Source organism: Triturus cristatus, chromosome 4_1 (assembly GCF_964204655.1).
Source record: "Triturus cristatus chromosome 4_1, aTriCri1.1, whole genome shotgun sequence".
Taxonomy (NCBI): domain Eukaryota; kingdom Metazoa; phylum Chordata; class Amphibia; order Caudata; family Salamandridae; genus Triturus; species Triturus cristatus.
The window spans coordinates 525,275,902-525,296,535 of record NC_140585.1 but is presented as its reverse complement, the minus strand read 5'-3'; the positions used below and the strand labels follow the sequence as shown (position 1 = coordinate 525,296,535).

General features: G+C 47.2%; 1 protein-coding gene across 2 annotated transcripts in view; it reads left to right on the top strand.

Annotated features, from left to right (window-relative positions):
- Nucleotides 1-20,634, top strand: part of INTS13 (integrator complex subunit 13) — a 327,931-nt gene that overhangs the window by 23,434 nt on the left and 283,863 nt on the right. The gene's annotated exons all lie outside the window — the stretch shown is intronic.

Genomic DNA, 20,634 nt, shown 5'->3' with positions numbered 1-20,634 from the left:
TACAAAGTTTTAGGTTTGTAAGGGATTGTGGGTAACAGAAACTGGTGAGAGCCAGTCAAGTCACCCCATCCTGGATTCCCCTGGGTGTCTAGTTTTAAAAAATGTACAGGTTTGCTAGGTTTTCCTACGTGCCGGGGGGGGGCAGAAAGACTGTAATGGTGGCGGAGAGGTGGGGGCATTGGCATGCCCGTTTCAGGCAGCCCCCACCCTAAAGAAAACTTCAAAAAAACAATCCCTGGTGTTTAGTGGGCTTTCTGCCCCCCAAAGGGGCAGATAAGGGGCCAATACCCCATCTGCCCCCAGGGGGGCAGAAAGACTGTAATGATTGGGGGGGTGGGGGCATGGGCATGCCCGTTTTGGGCCGCCCCCACCCTTATTTTTACTTTTCTATAAAAATCCCTGGTGTCTAGTGGGCTTATTGCCCCCGTGGGGGCAGATTGGGAGCTACTGCTCCTTCGGCCCCCCGGAGGGGCAGAAAGACTGAAATGATGGGTGGGGGGGGGTCATGGGCATGCCCGATTTGGGCAGCCCCCACACTTATTTTTACTTTTTTATATAAATCCCTGGTGTCTAGTGGGCTTTGCCCCCCCCTGGCGGGCAGATTGGGGGCTACTGACCCCATCTGCCCACCAGGGGGGGCAAAAAGACTAAATTGTGCCAAATGAACCTGGGGGAGCAACGGCCCTTGCCCAAGGGGCCGCTCCCCCCTCCCTGGTGTCTGGTGGGTGGATCCCTGCATGGGGATCGCCCTCCTGTGGCGATCCCCAAGCAGGGATCCACTGGGAAGGGGTACCATACCAAATACCTCTCCCGTCTTTCTACGTGCTCAGGGGGCTGAGATAGCCCCCTGAGCACATAGAAAGGGAAACTGAAATGAGCCTCTTGACTCATTTCAGTTTCGATTTCACTAAAATGACATCAGCGCGACGTGCGCGACGATCGTCATTTCAGGGAAACCAGGGGGGGGGGGCTCGGGAGCCGGGGAAGCTCTTCCCCAGCTCCCGAGGCTCTTTTGCCAGAAAGGGAATCCCGGAGGGATTTCAAGAGCGATGTTTCATGACGAGCTGGACTCTTCATGAGCACACAACCACTGTGTGCCATGACCAGTCCAGCTCGTCATGAGCATCAAAGGGGTTAATGCTAGTCAGTTAGATTTCTTGAGACAAACCATTTATGAAATGAAGCCGACGCCCAGACCTACACAGTTTGAGGCGCTTTGTAAATGGGATCACATGGCTACGGAGAAAGAGAGAAAGAAAGCAACAAAGGAGGTGGAGTTCATTTAGACATTGGCTTTAGAATGAGTAGGATGGGCAGGAGAAAAGCTGGAGGGTGGAAATAATTGTGTGAAAACATTCTGTGCATAGTCACTGAGTAGGAGGAGCAAAATAAGTCTAAAAAGACAGATGAGCAAGCAGATGAGACTGAGAAAGATAATCAATACATAAGGGCGCTTTTGCACTCTATTCCTCCTCCATATATACAGACTGAGCAGTTGATACAACCTCTAATGCTGCAGGGATGGACACAGATGCTGGGGGGATTGTGTTGTGGTGCAAACGCCTATTGGAGCTGTACCAAGTGCACCGACAGAGTTGGCGATGATAGCAGTAGTGCTATGCCTAGTATAAGTAGAGATTTATCATCTCAGACTCAGGCTGTCGCACCTGTGAGAACAGTGGTGGCCGAGGAGCCACGTAAAGAGATTATTATTGGAATTCTGAAAATTGAATTTGGCAAAATGTTACAGGGAAATGTAGATTAAAATATACTTTTGACTTACAATGCTGAAGAAATGATATACTTGGTAAAGGAAGCAGCCAAATAAATTAGTGGAATTAGGTGATTTATTAGAGGTTGACATCCACAAGATGAAAAATGTGAAACTAAATTATAAAATGGATTTGACACACAATGAAGATCTGACGTACCATGAAATTAAGGCGATAAGACTTGATCACGTTAAGAGCTCATATTAAAGAACTCGAGATCGGCATGATTTGAAGAAGTATTGAGAAAGATGGAAGATAGGGTCAGCAAATAAAAAGAGACTGAAAGGGACTGAGAGTAAGGCAAGAGGTGTTGCAAGTGATTGTGAAGCTGGAGCAGGTTCAGTTTTGGAGTTTCCTTTGAGATAGGTTAATGGAGGGAGTTTTGTGCATGTGCCATGAACACAAGTTTAGTTTGTATGCATTCACACATAATTTTGCAAAGTTGCGAGAGCATCCAGTGAAGTGGTACAATGAAATACACAAGTTTGCACACATTTGGCCGATATTATGAATTTATTTGAATTCACTGTTTCAAATTGTGGTTCCTGGAGGTGTATGGTTGGAGTGTAAGTTTGTGGTAGTATGGCAGACACAAGAACCAGCTACAGTTGGTCCTAATAATACACCAGATACAGAAAAAACAGACAAATTTAAGGCTGTAATTGAGTTTTTGAAAAATTTACATCATAAGAAGGATATAAATTCAAATAAAAGTTTGAGAACCTCACAAGTTCCGAAAATAATATGATGGTTCCAAATATGAAAAATTCAGAACAGAATGTGCAAAGTCAGAATACATTTCGAATACCAACCGCTCCAGTGATACAGCAAAATATGAGAAACTAAATGCTCTATAATGCTGGGTACCAACAAAATCCTTTGATTCTGAATGATGAGATGGCAGAGAGTAGTTCATTATGATGATGCCTAATGGTTACCAGAATTGCATGCGTGAAGCAGTCCTAGAGATATACCAAAGTAGCTCATACATTGACGGAGAAGCCAACAGCCATCCTGTTTCATTTTTGATTGACACTGGGTATATCCGTTCTATAGTTTGTTCTGTGGAAGATTCCAAACCTGCCCCTCTCCGGAAAAGAGGCCTATGTTTTAAGGATCAGCAGTAACACATTGTTAACCAGGTTACAGCAGATGTTCTAGTTAAAATTGGTCTGATGTAGAATAAGCATCAATTTATTTTATATGATTAAAATCCTGTTAATTTACTATGAAGAGATTTACTTTGTAAAATGAATTGTGTAATTTATTGTACATCGGGTAATGTCGCATTTTAAATACAAGAGGATTCATATTTTAAAGTTGGTTCAGAAAATGTGAAAGTTGAGTTGTTCCTAGTTTTGACAAACGAAGACTTGCCTCTGGATTTAAGACATACTGTCACAGATGAGGTATGAGATTATACTGGTTAAGAGATTAAACGGACTGAAAGAGCAAAACCAGTCAAAATAAAGAATAAATCAGATGCAATATTTTCCAGAACAGGACAATATAGATTAACAAAAGAGGCAGAAGAAGGGATGAAACCAGTGATTGAAAAAAACAATTGAACATGGAATGCTTCAGGAGGTACTAGGTTGCCCTTGCAATTCGCCTGTGATCAGAATTAAAGAGCAAACTACTAAATGGAGAATCGTACAAGATCTCTACAATATTAACAAGATTGTTGTTCCCTGTTGCCCAGTAACACTGAATCCAACAGTGAGTTTATTTAAAATTCCGTCAAAAGCAGAGTGGTATACAGTCATTGACTTATGCCAAGTATTTTCACTTTCTTACCTTAATTAAAAGTACTGGGAAAATACAGGATTTTGAAATGTTGCTGAAGATGTTTGTAGCCGATGCTTAACGTCATTTAAATAGCCAAGGCAAGAAATCGGTCACAATCATGGCTCATACTGGCAAATCAAAAGGCACATTTAAAAGACTCCAACCTGAGTTTATTGTGATACCAAACTGTAATTGTTTGAAATATGTTTTAGTGGTTACCTGCTTGTTTACTTAATGGGTTGAAGGACTTCCAGCATGGAAGGCAGATCCTTTTAAAGTTGCCAAGTTGTTGAGTGAGTTAATTCCATTATTTGGCCTTCCAACTTCTATTGAGACTGATCGTGGCACATACTTCAAGAACGAGGTTCTGCAGATAATCTGTACAGCATTTAATATGAACCAAAGATTCCATTGTGGTTATCGACCACAGTGCAAAGGCCTTGTGGAATGAGCAGATGGCACGCTTAAGAATAAAGTGGCAAAATTGTGTGCTCCAGCTGGTTAAATTGGCTCGTTCCTCTTGTTTTGATGTACGTGAGAAGTTCTGCTGACAGAAAAACTGGTTTATCACCCCATGAGCTCTTCATGGGTAGGATTATGAGGCTTGCATATATACCTTCAGCTGCACTAGTTTCAATAACTGATGGCATGGTGCTAGATTATTGCAAGAGTCTGGATGATACAGTGAAACCAGTCTCTCATAAGGTGAATGTGGCAAAAGATTGCAAAGATATGCCCTGTCTTTAATGAAGTGCTGATGAAAGTATTGTAATCCTTGAGCATGTCCACAAGAGGTGTCAGAATGAGCAATGGAAAGAGCCTTACGAGGTGATCTTGACAACGAACACTGCAGTTGAGTGCATGAGTGTGCTGCAGTGATCCACGCTGCTCACACAAAAAGAGTAAGAATAGCTGAAGTTGTGGATGAGTCAAGCGGTCGAAGTAAACAGTTTGAACAACACCACACACAAACCCACGTTCTAGTTTGCAGCTTGAAACCGGGGGTAGGAGGTAGGAGTTTTTCGAAACTGGTGAAGACAAAGGGGAGAAGCAAATAGAAGGTATGAAGTTTCAGGTTAGTGAAAGTTCTGATGAAGAACCTGAAACTCCTGACATTCAGTTTCAGAACAATGATCAGAGTGAAGAGGTGTTACACTGTAAAAGACAAAAGCATGAGTGACAGCAGGAAGAAAAAGCCTCTAATGCAAGTAGTGAAAAGTTGCAGTTGAAGATCAAAGTTACCAAGACCCCCAACGGAAAGAAGAAGTTCAATGTGAACACAGCAGACAGCGACAAAGTGGGTCAAAGTTCAAGTTTGAGGGGCGTGGCTTAGCAAGCCAGCATGGCGGACGTGTGCAAAGTAAGCTCCGTCTAGCCCTATACATCATCCTTCATTGATCCTGCTCCTCTCGCTGTAAATACCCTCAGCTCAGCTGTCTTGGAGGTGTGGGGACTTGGTACTGCTTGCCTGGGCGATTTCGGACCCGCGCCATATCCTGAGGCGGCGTGGTAGCGACGATCGCCCTTGGGGCCTGGAGACGGTGCTGTGACCGCGGCCTTGCGTATGGCCCTGTCGGCGATCTCAGGTGTGGGCCGAGCTGCGGCGGCTGGTCTAGCCTTTGGAGTGGCACCGTGCGGGATCTCCATATCCCCGCTCGAGCCTGTCCAGTGCAGCGTGTTTGTCTCCCCGCAGTGTGGACCCCCGCTCGGCGGTCGGATCAGACCGCAGGGGGGAGTGTGCTGGAGGCTGGGAGACGCTTGGTAAAGACGCCGTCACTTTGTGACGCCCCGGCTGCGGAGTTCTTGGCCTCCGGTGGCCCTGCCCGGGGGCGTTTGGAGCCCTTGAGGACTTGCTCCATTGCGTGCACCAGCGCGTGCCCTGAGCGGTGTTTTGGGGCGGCGGTGCGGTGATGTCTGTCGCGGAGGCCTGAAGATGGTGAGGAGACCGCGACCTTGTGTGCGGCCCCCCTGGCGGGTCCCGGGGTGAGTGGAGCTGCGGTGTTTGGTCTGCCTCGTGGGTTGTGCTGTACGGGACACTACATATCCATTGGAGCTCATCCTTCGTCCCCCACCTTCTATATCACGGGTCTGATCCTCCCCGTTCGGCGGTCAGTTCGGGCTGCGGGGGGGAGGTGCTTTGGTGGCTTGAGGACGCTTTGGGGGTTGCCGCCATGTCCATAATGCCCTGGGGAGCGGAGTGAGTGGCCTCCCTCCGGTGTGATGTTTCTCCTTTGATGGCCATGGCTGCTGAGGAGTTGGGGGCCTTTGGGAGCCTGAAATTTTGTGCGGACTGACACCCGGTGTGGGTCTCATTCTGTCTCTTTCCCCCCTCCACAGGTTTGTGCGGGGGTTTGGCGGCATTTTCGGGCCGCTTAGGGGTGTTGTTTGGCGACCTTTGTGAGACAAGTATTCTGCCTCTCCTGGTGGCCTTGGGGGCGCCTCTAGGTGGGCCTGCAGTTGTTGGGGGGAGTTCCCTGTGTCCCACTATCGGGCCTGCAGTTGGTGGCCACTGTGCGGAGCGGCCTGATATTCTGGCCCTGTACCTTTTTTATTGACTTTCCAGGGGCACCCCATTCCCTCCCGTGCGGTTGGCTCGCCTGCCTGGAGGAGACTGTCTGGGGGTGTGGAGTTGAGACGTCTGGCATATTGGGGCCCAGACGGACGTGCGTACCAACCTCCGCGTCTCTCCGCTGGCGCGGGGGCCGGCAGGGCTTCCCCTCCCCCACATTAGAGGCTGGCCGGACCGGGGGGTTCCCTTTTGGGTGTGAACGGTGCTGCTTGCTTGTTTGGTGGTGGCCCCGTGGTGTGTGCGCTATGCCCTGTCTTCACAGTGGTCGTTTCGACGGCCAGATCAGGCCATGTGGGCCCAGCCTTATGCACCACTTGTATTGACCTGCGGACGAGGGACGGGCGCTCCGGTGTTTGACCACTTGGTTTTGGTGTTGCAAGAACACACTTGGCCCGTCATGATGAGAGTCAGGACCGGTGGGGGCTCGTCCAAGCAGAGCACATTGGATAAATTTGCCGGCTCTGGTACCCCCGCGGCGGCATCGGGAGGGGTCCAGGGCGATGTGCCGGACAATGCCGCCCTCCTGGCAGCCATCACACAGTCCAGGGACGCCCTTGATGCAAAAATTGGGGCGGTGGGATCCGATTTTATGTTGCTGCGCCAGGACCTGCGGAACGCTGTGGCACGTATCACTGAGACGGAAACGAGAATCTCGGGTCGGAGGACGTGGTGGCCACCCTGCACCCTGTATGCAAGAAATGGTGCACTGGCTGAAAAATAACTCCTTACAATTTGATTGCGAAACAACTGAGATACTCTACTCTGCAGCAGGTAAAGTCCCCTGTTCTCTCCCTTCGGGATTCTGGCCCATCCCCACGGAGACACCCCTGCTACCCGTCACGACGGTACGCAATCTCGGGGTCAGTTTTGATGACAATCTGAACCTCGAAACCCAAGTCAATAAAATTGTGAGAAGCAGTTTCTCGCTCATTAGGGTTCTCCGGAAGATTCTTCCGCTACTCCCACATCAGGTACGAGCACATGTAGTAAGGAGCGTCATTCTGAGTCGAGTTGACTATGGGAATGCGCTACTGCTGGAAACCCCGAGGTACCTGATTGGTAGACTCCAGAGAATTCAGACAGTGGCGGCTAAGCTGGCTCTATCTAGACCACGACGGTCATCCACATCCCTGGCGTTAGCGGAGCTACACTGGCTTCCAGTATTCCAGAGGATACAATTTAAATCACTTTGCATTGTCTTCAAGGCACTGCATGGGATGGGACCGATACCGCTGCAGTCTAAGTTCAACTGGTATAATCCCACCAGTAGCCTTCGGTCCTCCTCGACTAATCTGGTGAATATACCCAAGATTAAGAAAGTTAAATCAGGCGGAAGAGCTTTTAGCTATGCGGCAGCGCGCCTTTGGAATAGTCTGCCATTTGAGCTAAGACGGATGCATTATCTGCTGAAGTTCAGGGGAAAAATTAAAACTTGGCTTTTCCCTAGAGTACAGGCTTAGCCTAGCAACCTGCTAGCCCGGAAGCATGGTGATAGAGTATATGTACCGCAGCGCCAGGATGCCTTTAGGGTTACAGTGCGTTATATAAGTCTGAAATACAATACAATACAATACAACAACTAGTGACTTCCTTGGAGAGTACCCAGTGGGCCTGGCGTCCAGGGTGGAGGATGCCGAAGGGCGGGTGCAAAGCAACAATCTCCACTTTGTTGGTTTTCAGGAGGGGTGTGAGTCTGGATATATGGAGCGGTTTCTTACCCAGTCGCTGGAGGGTTGGCTACCTCCAGACTCCTATCCAAATACTTTGTTGTTGAGCGTGCCCACAGAGCCCTTATGTAGAAACCCCTGCCGGGGGCTCGCCCAAGGCCAGTGATTGCGAAACTGCTTAATTATCATGGCCGGGACACTATCCTGAAACAGGCCAGGGCCAAAGAACCCTTGCTGTATGACAATGCCCGTATCCGATATCCGATATTTCCTGACTATACTAAACTGGTCCAGCAGCAGCGGCAATCGTTCCTGGCGGCCAAGGCCCGCCTTCGAGAACTCAAGCTTCCTTAGGCATTGCTCTATCTGACCCATTTGCGGGTCGTTTATCGCTCTCATACTCACTTTTTTGATTCCCCAGAGGAGGTGTTCCAGTGGACGGATGAGATGGTGCGGCTGCGCCCTCATTCGCCGCCCGGGAGAGACTCTGACTCGTCATCCAGTGGGGTGACTCTGAATCTGCCTATTGTTAAGGGGAATGGGTCCAGAAGGCGGTCCAAGTCCGGCGATGCCCCGTCATGTGTGGGTTCTGCCTCAAGACAAGTGGCACCAGCTGATTGATCGGTATTTGTGTTCATACACCTATAGTCCTCAGTAGCTTAGACTTGGCCGGAGGAGACCGAAGACGGCCGGTATCTCTGCTGGACTTTCACAGACAGTGATAGGGGCCAGAGGACGATGGGCTGTAAGTTGGGGATCCATTGGCGGGTGAGGGGTGGTACCTCCTGTTGGGGTCAGCCTGCTCTGCCTGCCGCAACAGATACTTCACTGTTATTGAGGTATAGGGTTGGGGGAGGGGGGTCTGTTGGGTTGTTCAGGGGAGTTGTTTTTCTTAATCGCACTGATCCATTGCATGTCGGAGCTTTGCTACGCTACCCTTCTGGGGCCACCAGTGTTCTCCATATGCATGAAGCCCTTCCATGGCTGCTCTGTCGTGTAGACCACTAGATTCTTTGGGGTCCCTGCGCGTGCTGAGCTGGAATGTCAGGGGGGCGTTGGATAAGATCAAGCGTGAGGCAATCCTTAAACATGCAAAGCGCGCCGGCGCTGATATCTTAATGTTGCAGAAGACGCACCTCATGGGAATGAAGGCACTGTGTTTCCAGCGCTTTGGGTACATACAAGTGTTTCATTCGGGCTTTGTGCGGGGGTCTAGGGGAGTAGCAGTCCTGATACACTGACGGGTCCGTTACACTCACAACAAGACATGGGGCGACAGGCAGGATAGGTACCTTTACCTCTAGGGCATGGTGGGAGGTGAGTTTGATATATTGGGATGTGTCTATGCCCCGCCGCCATTATCCTGGGAGTTCGTAGACAAACTTGTGAGCGTATGGGCGGATATCCCAGAGGGCCTGGCGGTGGTTGGCGGGGACTGAAATGATGTGGCGGATGTAGTCCTCGACCGGTGGAGGCCTGTCAGGACCCCTGTGGCTCGCCATCCCACCAAGCTCCACTCTCTGGTGGTGGCCCACGATTGGGTTTACCCGTGGTGCTGGTTGCATGGTACAATCCAGGGATACACTTATCTCTCAGCGGTCCACGACTCCTTCTCCCGCATTGACTGCATTTTTGTTTCCCGCGGGGTTGCCAACAGGGTGGTTGAAGCGGATATCCTCTCCCCGTGGGCTCTCGGATCATTTGCCAGTGGCCATTACGTTGCACGCCGGTCTGGCACGGGGGCCATGCCGGTGGCGCCTTTCGACATGGAATCTTCAGAATGCAGATTACAGGGAACGTATGGAGGAGGCCATTGATCAATACCTGTCATATAATGTAGGGTCGGTACCTGCGGCGGAATCTCTTTGGGAGGCTCTGAAGCCCACTCTTCGTGGGGTGGACATCTCCTTTTGCACTGCGGCCCGCAGGGTCTGTAAGGAGTCTCTCATTCGGGCTGAAGCTACAATTATGGATCTGGAGGGGCGTAGCAGGGACAGGGGGGGGGTGGCTGGTCCGCTGCCAACTGTTGCTCGCGCAACAAGATAACTCATCTCCCTTGCTAGACGAAGCCCGCCAGGCTTGGTTGGCGACCTGGAGCAGGATATACCAGTGGGGAGACAAGTCAAGCAAGTTATTACACAGATTGTGTCAAGGTGCGTCGGGCTCCCAGGTTCTCCCCGGTATTATCGGACCAGTTGGGCTGCCAATCTTAGACCCTTCAGCCATTGCAGACCTGTATACTCCTAGGAAATGTCTGCTGGCAGAGGTGATAGGCCGTTTTTTGGATGATCTCCCGCCTAGGGCCCTGTCTGATGAGGTCAGCGCAGAACTGGACCGTCCACTCAGAGGACGAACTGGGTGCCACCCTCCGGGAGTTGCACCCCGGGAGGGCCTCGGGTCCTAACGGTTTCCCGAATTAATATTTTAAACGTTATTTCCTACAACTTTGCCCTCACTACCGCAATGTGGTGGAGGAAGCCAGGGAGCACGGTCTTCTGCCCAGTGACTGGCGGCATGCGGAGGTGGTGGTCTTTCATAAACCGGGTAGACCTATTGCCCAATTCCCTCCTCAACGTTGAGGCCAAGGTCCTAGCCACGATATTGGCCAATCGTCTCCGGCCCCATATCTCTTCCCTAGTTCATTCGGATCAAGCTGGGTTTATGCCACAGCGGGCGACCCGCCGTAATATTCGCAGAGCGCACGTAGCTATTGCGGCAGCTAGGGGCCTGGGGGTGCGTGCGGCTCTGTTGCTCGCCGACATGGACCGTGCCTTTGATTCATTGAGCTGGGAGTATCTATTTACACTCCTGCGCAGGTTGAATTTGGGGCCTCGCTGCTTTTCTTATTTAACCCTACTCTATACCGACATAACGGCGTCTGTACGTGTGGCGTGCTCTATCTCGTCGGTCTTTAATATTGGTCGAGGCAACAGGCAAGGGTGCCCATTGTCTCCATATCTGTTCACCTTGGCCATGGAGCCCCTGGGTGCGCATAGATGCGCAAGTGGCTGGTCTCGAATGGGCTGATGGGTTGTCGGATCGCATGGCCCTTTACGCCGATGACAAGTTATTTTTTCTTACCAATTTGGACAGGACTGGCCCGCGGCTCCTGCGCATCATGCAGGTGTTCAGTGAGACCTCCAGCCTCTATATAAATGAGCAAAAGTCCACCCTTTGGGTCTTGGGCGGAGGGGATGATCTTGGTGAATGGGCCTCCACGGTACGGGTTGTGCACAGGGGCTGAAATATCTTGGTGTGTTCCTCTCCGATTCGCAGCCGACCGCATGGTACAGGAGTGCCGGTGTGGAACAAGGTGCGCGAGGATATTAAGTCTTGGTCCCATATGCCCCTGTCTATATATGGTCGCTCGTCCATCTTTAAGATGGTCTCTCTTCCTCGTCTATTATATCAGCTACAAAATCATCCATAGCCTATCCCTCCAGGATGGTTCCGCCGGGTCAATACAGTCTTGGGCCAGTTTTTATGGGGGGAGGGGAGGGGGGGGGTCAGACTGGCTCTCCGTACCTGTTTTCAGTCCACGGTCCTATATTCTGTGCCTTTGCGGCGATCTTTGCCGGCTGTCACACAGCTTGTTTTCCGGATCTGGAGGCAGGCGTTGAAGAGGATGGGTTGGTGGAACCGTTTGACCCAGGAGACCCCCTGTGGCACAATGGACGTCTGCCACAGTTGGCGGCCTTGCCTGGATTCCGTGACTGGGACGCGATTGGGATCTCCACCTTGGGTGATGTTATGCAGGGGCCCGTTTTGAAGTCATTTCAGGACTTGCAGAAAGGTTTTCTAATGCCACGTACCCAATTTTTTAAATATCTGCAATTTCGACATGCTATTTCCCTTAGTTTAGCGGGATTGGAGGCGCTGGACGACTTCAGTCCGGTGGAGGCGAACGTGTTCATAGGTGATTTGCAAGACCATAAGATTTCTAAAATCTATCAATCCTTGGTCACACATAGTTCCCCTTCCTTGAAGCGTCTCCAGGAGGCCTGGGAGAGTGATGTGGGCTCGCTAGAAGAGGAGGACTGGACGGAGGCCCTTGCCTCCCCTCGTGGGGCGGCCATTGCGATGAGCCTCCGGCTTATCCAGTTTAAATACCTCCATAGGGTGTATTTTACTAGAGTCAGGCTGTACAGAGCGGGTATAGTAGCCTCCCTGGTGTGTCTTCGCTGCATTCATGAAGAGGGTGCATATGGGATTGTTCCGCGCTGGCGCTGTTTTGGCGGGGAGTGATGACCTGTCTGTCGGAGGTTTTGGGTTTGGACTTCCCTCATTCACCTAAGCTAGTTCTTCTGCACCTCATGGACGATATTGGGGGCAACATTTACAAACGTCATCTTATGCTCCTGGGTTTTACCCTGGCCAAGCGCGACATTGCTAGAGCCTGGAAAGCGACAGTAGCGCCCTCCGTTTCGGTTTGGAAGACAGGTCAAGACTCTTGTATGGGCTTGGAGGCGCCCATCTTTGTGGCGAGGGGGTGCCCTTGGAAACATTACAAAATCTGGAAGCACTGGGCAGACTATCGGGGACTGGAATTGGAGCCTGTTCCAGCACAGGGCTCGGACCGGCTCTAACCTTCCCCCCCCCTTCATTAGGTGTGTTTCTTTTTCTTCTTTGTGTACATCTGGTCGGATAGAGTCTTTTTAGAAATAAACTGTGGTGAGCGTAGGATTGTTGCTCTAACTGTAAATACCGATCATGCTTGGTTACCAGTGCGAGGGGGTGGGGGTGGGCGTGTTGTATGTTCTTTATGTTCTTTTGTTTTGATTTAATTGCAAGTCTTTACAATATTCTTTCCATATATAAGCAAAAGTGTCAAAGTCATGATACTGTATGTTGATGCTACGGACAACTCTGGGTAACAGAGCTCCACTCTATGTGCTTTTGACAAATAAAATATGTGTAAAAAAAAAAAAAGTTCAAGTTTGAGTTCAGGTCTGAGCTCAAGTCAAAGCTTGTTGAAGAACAAAGAGACAAAGACTGTTGATGAAAAAGCAGGGGAAGATATTCCAAGGAAGATAACATGTAAATGAAAGCACTGTGAGCCAGAAAGAAACCTGAGACAGCACCAGAAATTGGTGGGAGGGAATCACCAGTGGCCAAAGGATCAACAAGAAGGAAAGTTTCAACTCAAAACTATGCTTCACCTGAATTGTTGTATTTAGCCACATTATGTGAAGAAGAAGAACCGGCTTCGAAAAATCGCAATTGCGAGTGAGATTTGATTGGGCGAGCTATTTTTAGCACTTTCTCGTCTGTGTTGGCGAGTAAACTTAAGCTGGAAGAAACAGGTGTTCTGTTCATTCAGAAAGTGAATGAGCAATTAAGACGCCTTTAAATTTCGTTTTTATATTGACACATTTGCCACTGCTCAAGGACAGAGGTCAAATGTCTGTTTGTCTTTTTACTAATTGTTTACTAATTGTTGCTTATGTGTTCCTAGAAAATGGTTTTTACTTTTCTTTCTCTTATTACAGTTAATGGTTTTTGTCAAGTGAGCAGACAAGAACTGTGAAACAAAAGGACGTAAAATGGCACACAACATTTAAACAACTTGTAAATGAATTGTACAAGTATTTCAAAATATATCCGGAATTATGACAGAACTCTTTTTTTGTAATTCAGAAGTGTGATGCAAACAAAGATTTAAATAGGAGCCAAACAAATCAAATTTTTTGGGTGATGTGTAAATGACAAATATCTGCAGAAACTTTTTTGTCAAACATTGTACACTATATAGTTTAAAAATCTCATGTCAGTGACCAACTCTGTGGCCATTTCAATGTAATATCTGCTGATTGCAAATGACAGTGTGCTGCTACTTTATGCTTTAGTTATGTATTTATTAAAAGTGATAGTTTTTAAACATGATTTGCGAAACATTCCTGCCCCCACCCTGATGACAATGCAGTTAATGAACAAAGAGGCAAGTCAGCGGTCATGTGCATCCTTTATGTGGCTAGTGGCTAGATTTGTATTCTATATGGAGCTAAAGTTTAGTTTATTAAATCAAATAAAAGTTTTCTGTACAGCAGACGTGCTGAACTTGTGTATTTGAAGGTGCTCTTATAGGTGATAAAGAAGAAAATGGCATCTCAGTGAATTAAAATACTTACCCATGATCACATGATTTGAAACCAGTTTATGGGTCAAAAGCATTATACTTAGGTCAAGTAGATTATTTAAGTCACTAGACCTACAGGTCTAGTAACATTTTTAGGATTTGATGAAATGAAGGATGACTATTTTTTGGTGAATAGATATTAGTAAAAATAGAGTTTCGAACATAAAAAGAACCACCTTCAATGAGCAATAGAGTCTCTTGAATAAAAGTGGTTCCCAAAATCCGATGACAGACATGTTGATAAGATAATTTCTTTTAAAAAGCCTTGACAAATTTGAAGAGTTCTGGTGATTAGAGACTTTAGGATGTGTGGAGTTTTTTAATTTTTTTTTTGAACAAGTTAAAAATCATCATTGACGTAAAGTCTAAACCTGATGAACTCTGAGAAAAAGTTTTGAAAATAACATATCTTTTTTTTTTTATTTAAAGAACTGGGAAACATATTTTTGATTTTAATTATTGCTTTAATGAAATAAGATGAAAATATTGTTTCAAAAAACACTTCATTTTTACCACAATAAGAATTTTTGTCTCAATAAAAGGTGGCGTACAGCAGATGCCATAATATTCTAGGTCTAACACTACTAACTATAATATTAATAGTATTGTTGTGCTTACTTATTTCTGTGGGATATGTTTCAGATCGTGTTAATACTAATGTTGAGATTACACCTAAGCAAAATGAATTGAAATATTATGTACCAGTACTGAGATGACATTCAATTAGTAGTTTTGAAGATAATGTGTAAACTAAAATGATTAGAGAATATATAGACATAATTAGGTTTATTAGCTGTTATATTTGTGCCTATCTTCCTATGTGTGCTGGAGAAGGATCAACTAACGTTAAATTACTAATTTCAAATTCCTTGTCTTGTAGTGTTCTTGTCGCAAACTTTAATCAGGATGCATATTTTTCCCCTTATTTGACTGACTTTAATGTGTCTTTAGAGAAGCTGCTTACTAGGGAAGATAATAAAGAAATTAAATATGGTAACTATCGAGAGCAAGTGCACAAAACGGATATGAAATTAGCCTTGTTGAAATTGCATGTTTTTTAAGTAGAGAGAAGCGTGAGTTCATTAGAGAATATAACGAGAGGAGTGGTGAGAAACTGTGAAGAACAGAAAATTGCCTTTGAAGAAATAAGGGAATAAGAGTGTTAGACCTGGCACCATTGGCGTAGGTCTCCCTTCCATTTTTGTCGTTTATGTCTCCTTCATGGTTGCTGGCGTTAGGTGTTCTGGCCGCTGTGCCACTGCCATTCAGTGACACAGTGCGAATGCTCCTTATTATAAAATAACCGATAAACCGGTGTAGTCCATGTAGTACCAAGGAACATGTTAGGGAAGTCGAATTTGGTATGCTTCCGCTCCAAATATTAACGTGCATCTGGTAGTAGTGATTGTCTTTATATTCTGCGTGTGTAACTGCCGCTTTTGGAAAGTAGGTATCTTTTTGTCTAAGTCTTTCTGTGTGTTTCACTGGTATGTGTATTGGTTGTCTGGTTTAGAGGGCCAGGGCAGGCTGGGGCCGACCTGGGTCGAATGGAGCAATCTGCCTTTGAAGTATGGGGAGGGGTGACCTCTTTGATCTGAGCAGGGTTGTGCCTGGTAAGGTGAATGATGGCTCCACCTCCCGCTGGGTGTCTGGTGGTGGGCCCCCTCTCCCTGAAAGGGAGGATGCAGCCTCATAAATAAAGTGACCCAAGTCAACACTAAACTGGTTCTGACTGGGTTGAGTGATTTGTGACTTTCTCAAGAACAAAGACTTTTGGGGTATAAGGATCTGAGCTGAAACCCCTTCGTGGTGTGTAACTTCGGGATGCCAAGACGAACCTCTGGCCGTGTAAACGAGAGGGAGAGGACTTTGAAACTTTGATCCATCCACTGAAGCAACTACCCAAGGGCCTGAATCGAGCTTGCCTCCTGCTGAAGTCTCAGGGACATTAGACTTCATTCATCAGCAGCCTGGATTCCTATTGAAAGGAATCCTACTCACAGGTGAGGCCTCTGTCGAGAAATCCAGGGCCTCTGGATCTACTGTGGGAGCGCCGCTTTTGCTTTGTCTACGGAACCTATTGCTATCGCCAGTGTGGGCCGCTGCAGCTGAGGAGCTGTGCCGCTGAATGCCCACATTTGCCTTGTCTACGGAAACTATTGCTAACGCCATTGTGGGCCCCTGCACCTGGGAAGCTGTGCCGCTGAGTGCCTGCATTTGCCCTGTCTACGGAAACTATTGCAATCGCCAGTGTGGGCCGCTGCAGCGGAGGAGCTGTGCCGCTGAGTGCCTGCATTTGCCTTGTCTACGGAAAGTATTGCTATCGCCATTGTGGGCCGCTGGGGCTGAGGAGCTGTGTCGCTGCAGGCCCGCATTAGCTTTGCTACGAGAGTCCTTACTATCACTGTTTTGGGCCGCCGCCATCGAAAAACTGTGCCGCTGAGTGCCCATCCCAGTGTGGGCCGCTGCAGCTGAGGAGCTTTGCCCACATTGGCTGTGTCTACGGAAACTATTGCTAACGCCATTGTGGGCCGTTGCAGCTGAGGAGCTGTACCGCTGAGTGCCTGCATTTGCCTTGTCTACGGAAACTACTGCTATCACTATTGTGGGCTGCTGCAGCTGAGGAGCTTTGCCGCTGAGTGCCCGCATAGGCCTTGCTACGAGATCCACTGTTGACGCCATTGTGGGCCGCTGCAGCCGAGGAGCTGTGCGGCTGAGTGCCTACCTTGACCTTGCTACGAAAAACCTTGTTGTCGCTATCGTGGGCCGCTGCGAAGCTGTGCCGCTGGGTGCCCGCATTTGCCCTACCACGAGAATCAGTGCAACCTCCACTGTGGGCCGCAGCAGCCGAGGAGCTGTGTCGCTGCAGGCCCGCTTTGGCTTTGCTACGAGAGTCCTTACTATCACTGTTTTGGGCCGCCGCCATCGAAAAGCTGTGCCGCTGAGTGCCCATCCCTACCTTGCCACAAGAATCATCGCTATCGTGGGCCGCTGCAGCTGAAGAGCTGCGCCGCTGAGTGCCCACGCTAGCTCCACATCGAGAGCCTTGTCAACTTCCGCATGCGCCGCTGGGTGCAGCTTTCCCGCCCATCCCAGGATTACCGTGAGTGCACGCTGCGGATCGCCACCGCCCAGGAACTGTGGCCGCTGTGGTTCCGCCTGCCATCCCGCACCCTCTCTGAGAAGCTGTGTACCGTGCCCCTTTATATCCTAGGTGCCTTGTACATTGTGCATCACCGGTTCGCATAGACCCCGGCCCCGAACCAAGTTCGTTCCACCTGCCCGCACAAGTGCTTTCATCGCTCCTGAGACGAATCTGTAATTACATGCATTGTGGCTCTTTGAGCATTTCTCAATTTTGTGTTTAATCTATATAAAGATAACTATTTTTTTATAATTGCTTGTGGTGTCTATTTTGTAGTGTCTTTCCTGCGTTATTGTGTATAGTCCTAAATGCTTCACACACTGCCTGTGAGATAAGCCTGTCTGCTCGTGCTACGTTACCACAGGGTTGAGCAGGGGTTGTCAAAGGGTGTAGCCCCCTTACTCTGACTTAGGAAGAAGGGTCACTATTTGACATCGGCGCCAGCCACTGTCAACTAGAGACCCCCATTTCTAACCAAGAGGAATTTTGATTGTTGGGTCTACATTAGGCCTGGGCAAAAATTTCGTTCCGTTCGCGGAAATTGCGATAATTTGACATTTTCGCGTTCCGCGGAGAGCGCGAAAATGTCAAAATTTCCGCTTTCCGCAGCTTGGCGATAATTTGTTTCTTGCACGCGCTGTAAAATAATACATTCTCGCGCGCGCGCGATCGCCTTACCTGAATCCCTGCGTTCGCCGACAAGTTTTCTTGATCCGGTCGCGTTCTCCATGAGATGTTGGATTGTTTTTAGCCATTTGCGCTGTCTCGCGACAGTTCGCGCCCGCAGTGACGTCATGCGTCGCGCGATCACGTCTTTCTTCTCGCGATCATGCACCGTGAGACAACTCAAAACAAGATGGCCGCGCCCGCGAGCAACCACATGGGTAAGTTGGCGACCCGCAACCATGCAGAAAATCTCGCGAACATGCGGGGAAAAAAAATTCTGCATCTTCCCGATATTTCCGCTTGTTTGCGATAATTTTAAACATTTTCGCGAAGTGGATTTCGCAAATTCCGCCCACCCCTAGTCTACATCCTAGATTGAGAATGGAGCAGAAAGGAGGTGAGTTGTGTATGGTAATGTAGTTCCAAAAATGGGAATAATGTAGAAAATGTAGGAGAGAGTGTGTGATAGATTTTATAATGTTAGTGGAGATTATTTGCTAGGCAAAGATACTATTATGAGGGAAATGTATTATATTTGTAGAAAGATTACCTATTTCAATTTGACGAGAAATTCGGTTGGTTTGTGTTATTTGTCTTTAGTGTTGTCTAGAGTTCACTATATGGATGAACTGAGTGATGAACATAGTCTGAGGGGAGTGAGATGATGTTTTGAGCAAGTAGTCTTAGATATGTTATGTGTTATTATTCCTTATATGGGAGTGACGAAGAATGTTGTGAAAATTAGGCGTTTGTCTACTGTAGTAGATCGGCTTGCTGTAGACACAGCAGGTTCCCTAAAGCTACTAAATTTAGAGATGGTAGCAATTAGGGCTATGATCATGCAAGATCATCATGCTTTAGCTATTCTTTTGGTGATTCTGTACTATTATCTGTACATATATACCAGATAATAGAGGAGGTATTAATTTGTATTATTATTAATATGACTATTTTAACTCCTGAGATTAGCTCTTTGAAGGAATCTGACTGATGGAAACCTGTAGGCTTGTGATTTAGTGAGTTAGGGAAGAATTGTAGAAAAGTCGAGTGGTTAAGTACATATGCATACTATTGTTAGTTATGATCGATATAGTTGTAAACCATTAATTAATTATGTGGCACTTGGAAAGATTGGAGTGTAATGCTTAAAAGTGTGATTATGAATGTAGTTTAGTTATGCCACATTTTAGTAAGAGACACCATTTTATTAAAATGGATAAAGTTTCTGATGTTCTTCTCATCTTGCTCCTGCTCATTCCCTCTCCCAATCAATGTCCCCTTGTGAGTCGTCTCTCCCTGGGTTTCTGCGGAGCACAGCACACAGTGACACAATTGGATGTTTTTTTTTAAGGGAGCATGTATTGTGAATGAAACTTTCCATGTTGTTAATGTTCTTAATGTATCTTTCTGAAGGACACTTCAGCTGGAAATTCTGCTTTCTAGCACATTAATGTATGAGCCTGTGTTTGGGAATGTTTCATATTGTATTTTACATCCCTGGACTACTATTGCTGTGGAAACAGTAGGAGTCGTCTGCCATTAGAAATAGGTTAGTGTTAGTGCAATTATGATCTTGTTTCTGATTTGTCCAATATGTGTTAGCAGCAGTCATCCAATGCAGAATCTGCAGTTTCCTAGTTTAGTATACGTACAATGTGTGTAAAACCCCATGGTTTTGGGGGTTCGGGAGATGACTTTCCTTTTTCCTTACAGTCCTGCCAGTACACTTAATGAGCTTGACACTTAGATTTTTGAGAGACTTTACTGCTTCATTAGGACTTGGAAAGTTACAGATTTTGTACTCTGTATCTGAGCCTTCATGGCATTTACTGCATTTCTCTGTATAGATGTATTGAGATTTTATTTTGATAATAAAACTCTTTAACTTTTATTTGAGCTAGAACTCAGTTATTGAGTGGTCCCAGTCACTATTCGATTTTACTCTGATAAATAGTTGGAATTGATGTTTTGGAGGGTGGTGACTCTCAACTCAAGATCGGTGGTGCTGGAGCCGAAACTTCCACAGGTACACTTTGGGGTGTTAAAAATATTGGGGTTCTGTGAATTATTGGGGTTCGAACTCCCAAAACATTACAGTGCTTAAGGTAGTTATATCAGTGGAACAGCAAGGAACACATTGGCTCTGCTTGACCGACTGTTGGCATCTGGAGAGCCTGCACTAGCATTTTAGTGATGCACTGGCTATGACAACACTGTATCTCCCTTTCTGTTACCCATTACCATCAAACAATGGCTGTAATGAGTCTTTCAGGGAGCCTGATGTAACTGTCAGGATGGTTGGGCAGTTGTTCAGCAAATTCGGTCCTATTGTACAGTGTTACAGATTTGGAGCTTCTACCAGTTGTTGAATGTTTATAAGAATGCCCAGGAAGTTATTGCATTAAAAGGCTTCACAATTTCATAAACGTTAATCTATTTCACTTGCCCTTCAGTTTAATATTACATAGAAAGAATTCTGGGGGAGGGGAAATTACACTTTAGTGCATTTAGAAGTTTCTTGCTATCTTTGCTATAAAATGGCAAAGCGTCTGATTTACCTAAAGCAAACTACTGATCAAGAGACTTAAGAGGTACCATATTTCTGCACTGAAGTTGGCAACCTACACATCAAGAGTGATGTGCAGAAGTGTCCATTACAGTTTAGCGCCATACACACGCTGTAGACCTTGATTTTAGAAGTTTTAGTGTGATGCTGCCTAGCAGATTGGTAAACTGGGCCTTGTATATGTAGGCCTCAGTGTTAACTAAAGTCTGGGACCATAATGCCACAAACATCTATGATGAGCAAAAGCACAGAGATTCCATTATCACATTATTTCGGACTACACTGACATTTCTCAGGATTGTGCTTGCAGGTGACATTAAAAAGT